The following is a 14,739-nucleotide window of genomic DNA, read 5'->3' as shown; positions in this document are numbered from 1 at the left end:
ACCTTTACCTCCACCTCTAGCACCTCTACCCCACCTCTAGCTGGCTGGGTGGTCTGTGGAACACCTGGTGCCTGAACCATGGCATGGGAACCCTAATGTTGAGAGCTATTCGGTGTTTGAGGGCAATACCTAGCAATGTGCCTTATGCCACAAGTAAAACAAGCCTCAGCTGCTGGGGCTGACGACCCTGAAAACTCTGAAACGGCGGTGCACTGGTAGGAGCTGGTGGTGCACTATAAGACTGCTGATCAGAATATTACATCTGAGAACCACGACCACCTGAAGTACCGTGAGAAACCTGAAGTGCTGACTAAAATGTCCTAGGATTATGGCCTCTACCATATGAATCCCTACCTCTAGACGAAGTACCACTAAATTTGCCTGAATGATGGGGCCTCTTGTCCGACCCATGACTACCTCCCTGCTACAGAACCATCTCCACTCTCCTGGCCACATTGGCTGCCTCCTGAAAAGATATCTCACTCCCAGTCTCCCTAGCCATCTGAAGACGAATCGGCTGAATAAGTCCATCAATGAACCTCCTCACCCTTTCTCTCTCGGTGGGAAGTATGACAAAAACATGAATAGCTAGGTCAATGAATCTGGTTTCATACTGGGTAACAGTCATAGAACCCTATTGGAGACTCAAACTGCCTCCGATAGACGTCTCTCTGAGTGATGGTGAGGAACTTCTCTAGAAATAGCTAAGTAAACTGCTCCCAAGTCAAAGTTGGTTATCCGGATGCCTAGCCAAGCAATAATCTCTCCACCAAGTCTTGGCGGATCCAGACAAGCAAAAAATAGCAAAATCGACCCCATTGGTCTCAACTATCCCCATGTTCCTGAGAACCTCGTGATATCTGTCTAGATAATCTTGGGGATCCTCAGAAGATGCGCCGCTGAAAGTAGTAGTGAACCGCTCCAACTGACATCAGCAGACATATCTGCTCCATCACCGGTCTGAGCTACCACACTCGGCTGAACCGCTCCAACTGGCTGAGCTGCTAGAGTCTGAAACTAGGGATCCATCTGCTCTGAAGTGCGAGTAGCAGGAGTCTCGGCTCCTCCTCCAGCTTGAGAGACGACTGGTGCTATAGGAAGCAAGCCTGCCCGGGTGACACTCTCCATAAGGCCCACTAGACGAAACAGAGCATCCTGGAGTACTGGGGTAGCAATAAACCCCTCTAGGACCTGAGCTAGTCGTACCAGAACTGCTAGGGCCAGAACCTCATCATCAAAATCAACCTGAGGCTCCGCCGCTAGTGCTGCTGCTCTGGGCTGAGCTCTGCCCCTGCCTCGGCCTCTAGCATGGCCTTGGCCTTGCCCTTTTCCCTTGTAAGAGCTTCTATTGGGGGCTCGGGCTGCTGATTAATGGATGAGGAAGCGCGTGTTCTCGCCATCTACAAAGAACAGAGTAGAAATTAAATTAGCATTGACAAACCAAACCGCACGACAAGAAAGAACAAGTGTGAAGTTTTCCTAACTTTGTAGCCTCTGGGGGATAAATACAGTCATCTCTGTACCGATCCTTCAGACTCTACTAAGCTTGTCTGTGAACTATGAGACCCATGTAACCTAGAGCTTTGATACCAATTTGTCACGACCCGGATTTTCCACCCTCGGGAGTCGTGATGGCGCCTACTAATATGAGCTAGGCAAGCCAATCCTTCAACTACTTACTTCATTGTCCAATTATTTCTATTTAACAAATATAAGGCGATAACGTATAAACAACAGAACTTTAAATTAAAGCGGAATAAATCAATAAAATATCTGAATCTATGTCTATTACAATTACTCAAGCCTTAATCACCCAAAGCCTGGTCAAACAGTGTCACAGACAGTCTAAGATTTACTACAAACAAAGTCTGGTGTTACCATGCCTATACGGTGTACTCCACAATTAACACGTAGCAAATAGATACAACTCGTAGTCCCTCAAGCTAAGGTTAGACCAAACACTTACCTCGAACTTCCATGGCCAGCTCAAGCCTCAAACACCGCTTTTCCTTTAGAATTCGACTCCAAATCAATTGTATCTAGATATAATCGACTTAATAACATCAATAAACGCTAAACAATCCAATTCCAATGCTTAATTATAGCTTTCCCATCATTCTTCCCAAAAAGTCAAAAATTGACCCCCGGCCCGCTTGGTCAAAACACGAGGTTCGTACCAACACCCGATCACTCATTCACCCACGAGCCCGAATATATAATTAGTTCCAAAATTCGACCCCAAAATGAGGTCTAAATCACAATTATACAAAAAGCCCTAACTCTACCCAAATCACTAATTTTCTACCCTTAAGAACATGATTTAAGCCTAGAAATCTAATGGGTGTTAATGGAAATTGAAGAAAATGAGTCTAAGATTATATACCTATGAATTGGTGGTGAAATCCTCTTTCAAAAATCGCCCAATTTGGAATTTGGAAGAAGAAGTTATGGAACTTTGATTAAGTCTCGTTTTTGGTTTTGTTTTAAAATCATTGGACAGGCCTTCATCGCGTTCGCGATAGGCCTGTCGCATTCGCGAAGAGTTGGGCCTAAGTGACCTTTGCGTTTGCGAAATTGGGCTCGCGTTCGTAGAGCTTTGACCCCTCGAGCCTTCGCGTTCGCATGCCAATGGCCGCGTTCGCGTCGAACAAAATGTGAACCCCTCCCCCAAGCCTTTAACCTTACGCGTTCGCAAGTGCTTGGACGCGTTTACGAAGGGTATTCCACCCTAAGCCTCGCGTACGCGTCTCAGGCTTCGCGTTCACGAAGAAGAAATCTGGCACCTGGGAGATTTGCCTTACGCGTTCGCGAATGGGACCACGCGAACGCGAAGAAATAAAATCCCTGGGCACTGACCAAAAACCTACAACTTTTTATGAGTTCAAAACTTTCCGACACCCATCCGAAACTCACCCCAGCCCTCGCGACTCCAAACCAAACATACGCACTAACTCAAAAACATCATATGAACTTATCCGTGCGATCAAATCGCCAAAATAACCCCCTGAACAACGAATTAAACCTCAAAATGAATGAAATATTTCAAAACTTTTTAAAACATCAAATTTTGCATTTAAGGTCTGAATCACGTCAAATGACATCCGTTTCTTACCAAATTTCACAGACTTATCTTATCTTACATATAAGACCTGTACTTGGCTCCGGAACCAAAATAGGGCCCGATACCATCAAATTCTAAGTGCATTTTATTTCCAAATCTCATGGAGATTTCCAGAAAAAGATTTCTTTAAAAATTCATTTCTCGGGCTTGGGACCTCGGAATTCGATTCTAGGAATACGCCCAAGTCCCATATTTTTCCACGGACCCTCCGGGATCGTCAAATCACGGGTCCGGGTCCGTTTACCCAAAATGTTGACCGTAGTCAACTAAAATGCATTTTAAGTCAAAATTTATCATTTTTCACAGATTTTCACATATAGGCTTTCCGGCTTCGTGCTCGGACTGCGCACGCAAATCAAGGTGATGCTAAAAGAGGGGTTTTAAGGCCTCAGAACGCATAATTCATTTTAAAAACAAGTGATGACCTCTTGAGTCATCACATTCTCCACCTCTAAAATAACTGTTTGTCCTCGAACGGACAGAAGAAGGTAGTATCTGAGTCGGGGAAAAAATGGGGATAGCGGCTCCGCATATCGGACTCAGACTCCTAGGTCGATGCCTCAGGAGGCTGACCTCTCCACTGAACAGGAACAGAAGGAAAACACTTCGATCTCAACCGACGAACCTGCCGGTCTAGAATAGCCACCGGCTCCTCCTCATAAGACAATTCCTTGTCCAACTAGATAGTGCTGAAATCTAACACGTGGGATGGATCATCGTGATATTTCCGAAGCATGGACACGTGAAACACTGGATGCACGACTGATAAGCTCGGCGGAAATGAAAGTCTATAAGCCATCTCTCCCACTCGATCGAGAATCTCAAACGGGCCAATGAACCTAGGGCTAAGCTTGCCCTTCTTCCCAAATCTCATCACGCCCTTCATAGGCGACACTCGAAACAATACCCGCTCACCGACCGTGAATGCCAAATCACGAACCTTGTGGTTGGCATAACGCTTTTGCCTGGACTGAGTTGTACAAAGCCTATCCTGAATAATTCTGACCTTGTCTAAATCATCCTAAACCAGATCCGTACCCAACAACCGAGCCTCTCCTGGCTCAAACCATCCAATCGGAGACCGACACAACCTACCATATAAAGCCTCAGAAGGAGCCATCTGGATACTCGATTGGTAGTTGTTGTTGTAGGCAAACTCTGCTAAAGGCAAAAATTGGTCCCATGAGCCTCCAAAGTCAATGACACATACTCGGAGCATATCCTCCAAAATCTTAATGGTCCGCTCGGACTGCCCGTCCGTCTGAGGATGAAATGCTGTGCTCAACTCAACCTTTGTGCCCAACTTTCGCTGAACTTCTCTACAGAAATGCAAGGTAAACTGCGTACCTCAGTCCGAAATGATAGACTCGGGCACACCATGAAGACGAACAATCTCCCGGATATAGATCTCAGCTAACCTCTCAGAAGAATAGGAGACTACCACAGGAATGAAATGCGCTGACTTGGTCAGCCTATCAACAATAACCCACACTGCATCGAACTTCCTCTGAGTCTGTGGGAGTCCAACAACGAAGTCCATAATGATCCGCTCCCACTTCCGCTCAAGAATCCCAATCTTCTGGAACAAACCACCAGGCCTCTGATGCTCATACTTAACATGCTGACAATTCAAACATTGAGCCACATATGCAACGATTTCCTTCTTCATTCTTCACCACCAATAATGCTGCCGCAAATCCTAGTACATCTTTGCGGCGCCCGGGTGAATAAAGTACCGAGAGCTATGGGCCTCCTCTAAAATCAATTCTCGAAGACCATCTAAATTAGGCATACAAACTCGACCCTGCAATCTCAAAAATCCATCATCACCTAAGGTAACCTGCTTGGCACCTCCGTGCTGCACCGTGTCTCTAAGGACACACAAATGGGGATCATCATACTGCCGATCTCGTATATGCTCCAATAAAGAAGAACAACCGACTGTGCAAGCTAACACACGGCTGGGCTCAGAAACATCCAACCTCACGAACTGATTGGCCAATGTCTGAACATCCAAAGCAAGCGGTCTCTCACCGATCGAAATATAAGCAAGATATCCCATACTAGCTGACTTTCTACTCAAAGCATCGGCCACTAGCCTTTCCCGAATGATATAAAATGGTGATATCATAGTCCTTTAATAGCTCCAACCACCTTCTCTGCCTCAAATTCAACTCCTTCTGCTTGAACAAGTACTGCAGACTCTTGTGATCCGTGAACACCTTACATGCCACGCCATACAGATAATGTCTCCAAATCTTCAACGCGTGAACAATGGGTACTAACTCCAAATCATGAACCGGATAATTCTTCTCATGAATCTTCAACTGTCGCGAAGCATAAGCAATGACATTGCCATCCTACATCAACACCGCACCAAGCCCAATACGAGATGCATCATAATAAACTGTATATGGCCCTGAACCTGTGGGCAAAACCAACACCGGTGCAGTAGTCAAAGCTATCTTGAGCTTTTGAGAGCTCGCCTCACACTCGTCCGACCACATGAACTAGGCACCCTTCTGGGTCAACCTTGTCATCGGGGCTGCGATAGATGAAAACCCCTCCATAAACCGACGATAATAGCTTGCCAATCCCAAGAAACTCCGAATCTCCGTAGCCGATGCTGGTCTAGGCCAGTTCTTGACTGCCTCAATCTTCTTCGGATCAACTTGAATACCCTCTGCTGATACAACATGACCTAGGAAGGCAACTGAACTCAACCAGAACTCACACTTCGAGAACTTAAAATATAACTGACTATCCCTCAAGGTCTGAAGAACCACTCTAAGATGCTTCTCGTGCTCCTTCCGGTTGCAGGAATATATAAAAATATCATCAATGAAGACTATCACAAACAAATCCAAATAAGGTCTGAACACTTGGTTCATCAAATCCATAAAAGCTGCTGGGGCATTTGTCAACCCAAATGACATCACCAAGAACTCATAATGCCCCTACCGAGTACAGAAAGTTGTCTTGGGGACATCGGCTGCCCTAATCCTCAACTGATGGTAGCCAGATCTCAAGTCAATCTTCGAAAATACCTTGGCACCCTGAAGCTGATCAAACAAATCATCAATCCTCGGCAATGGATACTTATTCTTGATTGTAACCTTGTTCAACTGCCGGTAATCTATACACATTCGCATCGATCCATCCTTTTTTTAACAAACAACACCGGCGCACCCTAAGGCGAAACACTGGGTCTAATGAAACCCTTATCAAGAAAGTCTTGCAACTGCTCCTTCAACTCTTTCAACTCAGGCGGGACCATACGATACGGTGGAATGGAAATGGGCTGAGTGCCCGGAGGCAAATCAATACAAAAGTTAATATCCCTGTCGGGTGGCATACTCGGCAGGTCTGAAGGAAATACCTCAGGGAACTCACGAACAATAGGCACATAATCAATAGAAGGAACCTCGACACTAGAATCACGAACATATGCCAAATAGGCCAAACGCCCCTTCTCGACCATACGCCGAGCCTTCACATATGAGATGACACTACGGGTAGAATGACCAGGAGTCCCTCTCCACTCTAAACTAGGTAAGCCCAGCAAGGCTAAGGTCACAGTCTTGGCATGACAATCCAAGACAGCGTGGTAAGGTGATAACCAGTCCATTCCTAATATGACATCAAAATCGACCATGTCCAAAAGAAGCATATCTACACAAGTCTCAAGACCTCCAATCACAACAATACATGAACAATGGACTCAATCTACCATAATAAAATTACCCACCAGTGCAGATACATAAAGAAGATCACTCAAAGAATCACTAGGCATGACCAGATACGGTGCAAAATAAGAGGACACATACGAGTACGTAGACCCTTGATCAAATAACACTAAAGCATCTCTATCACAAACCAAAACCGTACCTGTAATAACTACATCAGAAGCCTCAGCCTTGGGCATGGCTGGAAGAGCATAACATCGGGGTTGGCCCCACAACCCTGAACTACATCTCTGGGATGGCCTTCTACTGCTAGCCTCCACCTCTAGCGGTCTGAGCTCCACCTCTTGCACCTCTACCTCCACTTCTAGAAACTCTACCCCCACCTCTTGTTGGTCGAGTGGTCTGTGGAATACCTGGTGCCTGAACCATGGCACGGGAACCCTGATGCTGAGAGCTACTCGGTGCTCGATGGTAATATCTAGCAATGTGCCTCGTGTCGCCACAAGTAAAATTAGCCCTCGACTGCTAGGCCTGAAGACCCTGAAAACTCTGAAGCGACGGTGCACTGATAGAAGCTGGTGGTGCACTATAGGACTGCTGATCAGAATACTACATCTGAGAATCACGGCCACCTGAAGCACCGTGAGAAACCTGAAGTGCTAACTGAAAAGGCCTAGGAGGATAGCCTCTACCATATGAATCCCTACCTCCAAACGAAGTACCACTGAATCTACCTGAATGACGGGGCCTCTTGTCTGACCCATGACCACCTTCCTGCGATAGAACCATCTCCTAGACACATTGGCCGCCTCCTGAAAAGATATCTCACTCCCAGTCTCCCTATCCATCTGAAGATGAATCGTTTGAATAAGTCCATCAATGAACCTTCTCACCCTCTCTCTCTATCGGTGGTAAGTATGACAAGAGAATGATGAGCTAGGTCGATGAATCTGGTCTCATACTAGCTAAAAGTCATAGAACCCTGCTGGAGACGCTCAAACTGCTTTCGATAGGCCTCTCTCTGAGTGATGGGGAGGAACTTCTCCAAAAATAGCTAAGTAAACTGCTCCCAAGTCAAAGCTGGTGATCCGGCTGGCCTAGCCAAGCAATAATCTCTCCACCAAGTCTTGGCGGATCCAGACAAGCGAAAAGTAGCAAAATCTACCCCATTGGTCTTAATTATCCCCATGTTCTTGAGAACCTCGTGACAGCTGTCTAGATAATCCTGGGGATCCTCAGAAGATGCACTGCTGAAAGTAGTAGATAAGAGCTTGGTGAACTTGTCCAATCTCCACAAAGCATCGGCAGACATAGCTGCTTCATCACCGGTCTAAGCTACCATACCCAGCTAAACCGCTCCAACTGGCTGAGCTTCTAGAGTATGAAACTGTGGAGCCATCTGCTCCAGAGTGCGAGTAGCAGGAGTTTGGGCTCCTCCTCCAGCCCGAGAGACGGCTGGTGCTACAGGAAGCAAGCCTTCCCGAGTGACACTCTCCATAAGGCCCACTAGACGGACCAGAGCATCCTGGAGTACTGGGGTAGCAATAAACCCCTCTAGGACCTGAGTTGGGCCCACTAGAACTGCTGGGGCCGGAACCTCATCATCAAAATCAATCTGAGGCTTCGCCGCTGGTGCTGCTGCTCTCGGCTGAGCTCTGCCTCTGCCTCAGCATATAGCACGGCCTCAGCCTCGCCCTCTGTCACTCGTGAAAGCTGATGCTAGGGGCTCGGGCTGCTGATCGGTGGATGAGGAAGCGCGTGTTCTCGCCATCTGCGAAAGAACAGAGTAGAAATTCAATTAGCATTGAGAAACCAAACTACACGACAAGAAAGAACAAGTGTGAAGTTTTCCTAACTCTGTAGCCTCTGGGGGATAAATACAGACGTCTCCGTACCGATCCCTCAGACTCTACTAAGCTTGTCTGTGAACTGTGAGACCCATGTAACCTAGAGCTCTGATATCAACTTGTCACGACCCAGATTTTCCACCCTCAGGAGTCGTGATGGTGCCTACTAATGTGAGCTAGGAAAGCCAATCCTTTAACTACTTACTTCATTGTCCAATTATTTCTTTTTAACAAATATAAGGCGATAACGTATAAACAGTGGAACTTTAAATTAAAGTGAAAGATATCAATAAAATATCTGAATCTATGTCTATTACAATTACTCAAGCCTTAATCACCCAAAACCTGGTGTCACAGTGTCACAGACGGTCTAATTTTTACTACATACAAAGTCTGAAGAAAAGATCAATACACTGTTTCTGAAGCAAAAAGATGAAACAGAAAACAAAAGATAGAGGAGATGCCAAGGCCTGCGGACACCTACAGGTCTACCTTGGTTCTCCACGTGGACTGAAGGTAGCCTCCGACTACGGTTCAATAGCTGCTCCGGGATCTGCACATAGTGCAGAGTGTAGGATCAGCACAACCAACCCAATGTGCTGGTAACTGTCTAGCCTAACCTCGGTGAAGTAGTGACGAGGCTAGGACCAGACTATCAAATAAACCTGTGCAGTTATATAATATACAACTGAAAGTAAAGCAGGAATAAACAAGTAAAGATGGGAGGGGGAAAACATGCTTCGGGGAAATAACAGGTAAAAACAAAATATCAAGAGAATTATAAAGGAATAAAAATCCAACCACTAACAAGAATAAGGAAAATAAAGGCAGATTTCACTTTCTTTTTTCATCTTGTTGTAGGCGTGCAACCCGATCCCATTTCCTGTATCTCGTGGTAGGCATGCCACCCGCTCCCATTTCATTTATCTCGTTGCAGGCATGTCACCCGCTCCCATTTTACTTACCTCGTGGTAGGCGTACCACCCGCTCCCATTTCATTTATCTTGTGGTAGTTGTACCACCCGCTCCCAATTACAATCCAACAATAATCACAAGGAATCCCGGCAAGGGAACAATAATATCAAGCAAACATCCCGGCAAGGGACAAAGATATCTCAACAATATCCCGGCAAGGGAACAATGATATCAAACAAACATACCGGCAAGGGAACAATGATATATCAACAATATCCCGACAAGGGAACAATAATATCAAACAAACATCCCGGCAAGGGAACAATGATGGTAATAACATGTGAGGCACAATAAATTACAACGGCGTCATAACAATTTATAACACAAGACTCACGGGCATGCTTGACACCGACACATAGATACTCGTCAACATGCCTATACGCCGTACTCCACAATTAATACGTAGCAAATAGACACAACTCCTAATCCCTCAAGCTAAGGTTAGACCAAACACTTACCTTGAACTTCCACGACCAACTCAAGCTCAAACACCACTTTTCCTTTTGAATTCGGCTCCAAATCAATTGTATCTAGACATAATCGACTTAATAACATCAATAAACGCTAAACAATCCAATTCCAATGCTTAATTATAGCTTTTCCGTCATTCATCCCAAAAAGTCAAAAATTGACCCCGGGCCCGCTTGGTCAAAATACGAGGTTCGGACCAAAACCCGATCACCCATTCACCCACGAGCCCGAATATATAATTAGTTCCAAAATTCAACCCCAAAACGAGGTCTAATTTATAATTATACAAAAAGCCCTAACTCTACCCAAATTCCTAATTTTCTACCCTTAAGAACATGATTTAAGCCTAGAAATCTAATGGGTGTTAATGGAAATTGAAGAAAATGAGTCTAAGATTACATACATATAAATTGGTGGTGAAATCCTCTTTCAAAAATCGCCTAATTTGGAGTTTGGAAGAAGAAGTTATGGAATTTTGATTAAGTCCCGTTTTTGGTTCTGTTTTAAAATCACTAGACAGGCCTTCATCGCGTTCACGATAGGCCTATCGCGTTCGCGAAGAGTTGGGCCTAAGTGACCTTCACGTTCGCAACATTGGGCTCACGTTCGCGGAGCTTTGACCCCTCGAGCCTTCGCGTTCGCGTAGAACAAAATGTGAACCCCTCCCCCAGGCCTTTAACCTTACGCGTTCGTGAGTTTGTGGACGCGTTCGCGAAGGGTATTTCCCCCTAAGCCTCACGTTCGCGACTCAGGCTTCACGTTCGCGAAGAAGAAATCTGGCACCTGGGAGATTTGCCTTACGCGTTTGCGAGTGGGACCACGCGAACGCGAAGAACAAAATCCCTGGGCACTTAACAACCAAAAATCTGCAACAATTTATGAGTTCAAAACCTTCCAAAACCCACTCGAGCCCTCGGGTCTCCAAACCAAGCTACGCACTAACTCAAAAATATTATATGAACTTATCCGTGCGATCAAATCACCAAAATAACCCCTTAAACAACGAATTAAACCACAAAATCAATGAAATATTTCAAAACTTCTTAAAACATCAAATTTTGCATTTAAGGTCCGAATCACGTCAAATGACATCTATTTCTTACCAAATTTCGCAGACTTATCTTATTTCACATATAAGACCTATACCGGGCTCCAAAAGTAAAATACGGGCCCGATACCATCAAATTCTAAATGCATTTCATTTCCAAAACTCATAGAGAATCCCAAATTTTTTTTTAAAAAAAAATTCATTTCTCGGGCTTAAGACCTCGGAATTCGATTCCGGGCATACGCCCAAGTCCCATATTTTTCCACGAACCCGGGTCTATTTATCTAAAGTGTTGACCGTAGTCAACTAAAATGTATTTTAAGTCAAAATTTATTATTTTTCACAGATTTTCATATTAAGACTTACCGGCTTCGCGCCCGAACTGCGCACGCAAATCGAGATGATGCTAAAAGAGGATTTTAAGGCCTCAGAATGCAGAATTCATTTTTAATACAAGTGATGACCTCTTGGGTCAACATACATAGGTTCTCTGGTAATGATGTTTCTTGTTCAAAAAGTATCATTTAATATTTCGACATATATAATTAAGAAAATTATTTATAATATAATTTTTTTTAACTAAGTGGTCCTTTGTATCTTCATTTTGAGATTTATAAAATTCTATTTATGAGAAAACAAATGGATATGTGCATTTAGTTGTTGACTTTAACAATTCATCCTCTAACCATAGGAGACTGAAGGAAATGAATAACATGATAAGCATTTTTTAGTTTTTCATGTTCAAAACATACGGTGAACTTCATAGTAGCTACTTTGTCCTTTGGATATTTTGACAGTACATATTTAAGTATTGAAAAAATAGTTAAAAGTTGTTAGCTCATTAATTAAACTAAAAAATACAAATGAAGCTTAATTGCTCACATGGCCAAAGAAAGTAATATAATTTCCAATTGACTACAAATGTAGCGGCTGAACTAAAGAATTCAAGCAGGACGCCCTTGTGTTCCTTATGTTATCCTTGGAAAAACCTTATATTGCGACATGGTCGAAATTTGAATTTTGATATTGCTAACCACAAGATATGACAACAAAATAATATATTTATCCTCTCCAATGTTTTTGTTAAAGTCTTAAAAAAACAAAGTTAAAATTTGAGTTAAGAGTTTATTCAAATTTATCTAGTATAAAAGCAAACACGTGTTTCAAATATACGATGATATTTTATTTTTAGTCTAATAATGATGAAATCTACTAATAAAAATATATTTATTAAATAATCTCGTTCTTATTTAATCCCCAGATTGTAATTCATGCAGTATAATTTCCATATAACTATGTGAAATGACTCCTAAGATTACACTTCTTAAAATTCTATGAGCAGTAGTTGAATAACTTTACATAGTGCGATACTTATGTATAATTTAATTTTAAATCGTTTTAGTTTTAATTGGTCAAGCAATTTATGTGTTTCCCTTGAAATTTCTATCTATAAGTTTAGTTTTCTTAATTTATTATAGAACTTTTTGCATTTATGATTCAACGTTACTAATTAAAATAATAACCATTAAACAATTTGTGAATTCTTCAAATAAGTTAGTTAATTTGTAAAAAAATGAGTTGCCAACATATCATTTATTTCACATATAAATTCATTAGTATTTATTATATTAGAGTAGGCATGTAAAAAAATTAGTTAGAAATGGAGAGAGTACACATTGTGTAATAATAGTAATGATAATATTTGGAGTTTGATTTTTAAAAAGTTGTCACGACCCGGATTTCTCACCCTCGGGAGTCGTGATGGCGCCTACTAATGTGAACTAGGCAAGCCAAATCTTTGATCTAATTACTTCATTAACCGATTATTTCTTTATATCAAATATAAGGCGATAACGTGATAACAACGAAAATTCAAATTTAAGCGGAAGACAACAATAAAATATATGAAATCTGTATTTATTACAACTACTTAAGCCTTAACCACCCAAAACCTGGTATCACAGTGTCACAGACTGTCTAAGATTGCTACATACAAAGTCTGAAGAAGTAACAGTACACTATTTCTGAATAGAAGGAAGATGAAACAGGAAATAGGGATAGAAGGAGACGTCAGGGCCTGCGGACACCTGCAGGTCTACCTTAGATCTCCAGGTGGACTGAAGGTAGCTTCCACACTACGGTCCAAAAGCTGCTCCGAGTTCTGCACATAGTGCAGAGTGTAATATCAGCACAACCGACCCCATGTGCTGGTAAGTGTCTAGCCTAACCTCGGCGAAGTAGTGACGAGGCTAGGACCAGACCACCAAATAAACCTGTGCAGTTATATAATATACAATGGAAAGTAAATCAGGAATAAACAAGTAAAGATGGGAGGGGGAAATATGCTTCAGGGAAAACAAGTAAAACAGAATATCAAGAGAACTATAAAGGAATCAAAATCCAACTACTAATAAGAATAATGAAAACAAAGGCAGATTTCACTTTCTTTTCACATCTTGTTGCAGGCGTGCAACCCGATCCCATTTCCTGTATCTCGTGGCAGGCGTGCCACCCGCTCCCATTTCATGTATCTCGTGGCAGGCGTGCCACTCGCTCCCATTTCATTTATCTCGTGGCAGGCGTGTCACCCGCTCCCATTTCATTTATCTCGTGGTAGGCGTACCACCCGCTCCCATTTCATTTATCTCATGTACCACCCGCTGCCATTTTATTTATCTCATGGTAGGCATACCACCCGCTCCCATTTCATTATATCTTGTGGTAGGCGTACCGCCCGCTCCCATTTCATTATATCTTGTGGTAGGCGTACCACCCGCTCCCATTTCACTATACCTTGTGGTAGGCATTCCACCTGCTCCCATTTCATTATATCTTATGGTAGGCATACCACCTGCTTCCATTTCATTATATCTTGTGTTAGGCGTACCGCTCGCTTCCATTTTATTATATCTTGTGGTAGGTGTACCACTCGCTCCCATTTTATTATATCTTGTGGTAGGCATACCACCCGCTCCCAGTTACAAGCCAACAATAATCACAAGGAATTCCGGCAAGGGAACAAGAGCAATATAACAACTTTCCGGCAAGGGAACAATGATATTTCAACAATATCCCGGAAATGGAACAATAATATCAAAACAAACATCTCGGCAAGGGAACAATATTATCAAAACAAACATCCTGGCAAGGGATCATTAATATCAAACAAACATCCTGGCAAGGGAATAATGGTGATAATAACATATGAAGCGCAATAAACTACAACGAAGTCATAACAATTATAATACAAGTCTCACGGGCATGCTTGACACCAACGTATAGATACTCGTCACCATGCCTATACGTCGTACTCCACAATTAACATGTAGAAAATAAGGCACAATTCCTAATCCCTCAAGCTAAGGTTAGACCAAACACTTACCTCGATGCCACGAACACAATTCACGATTCAACTATAGCTTTACCCCTTAATTCCACCACCAATTTGCTCGTATCTAGTCACAAGTTACTTAATTACATCAATAAACGCTAAATGAATCAACCCCAATGCATGAAAATGAGTTTTTCTAAAGTTTTGCCCAAAAAGTCCAAAATCTCCCCCGGTCCCACATGGTCAAAACCCGAGGTTCG

Source organism: Nicotiana tabacum, chromosome 22, assembly GCF_000715075.1.
Source record: "Nicotiana tabacum cultivar K326 chromosome 22, ASM71507v2, whole genome shotgun sequence".
NCBI lineage: Eukaryota > Viridiplantae > Streptophyta > Magnoliopsida > Solanales > Solanaceae > Nicotiana > Nicotiana tabacum.
This window is presented reverse-complemented; position numbering follows the sequence as displayed.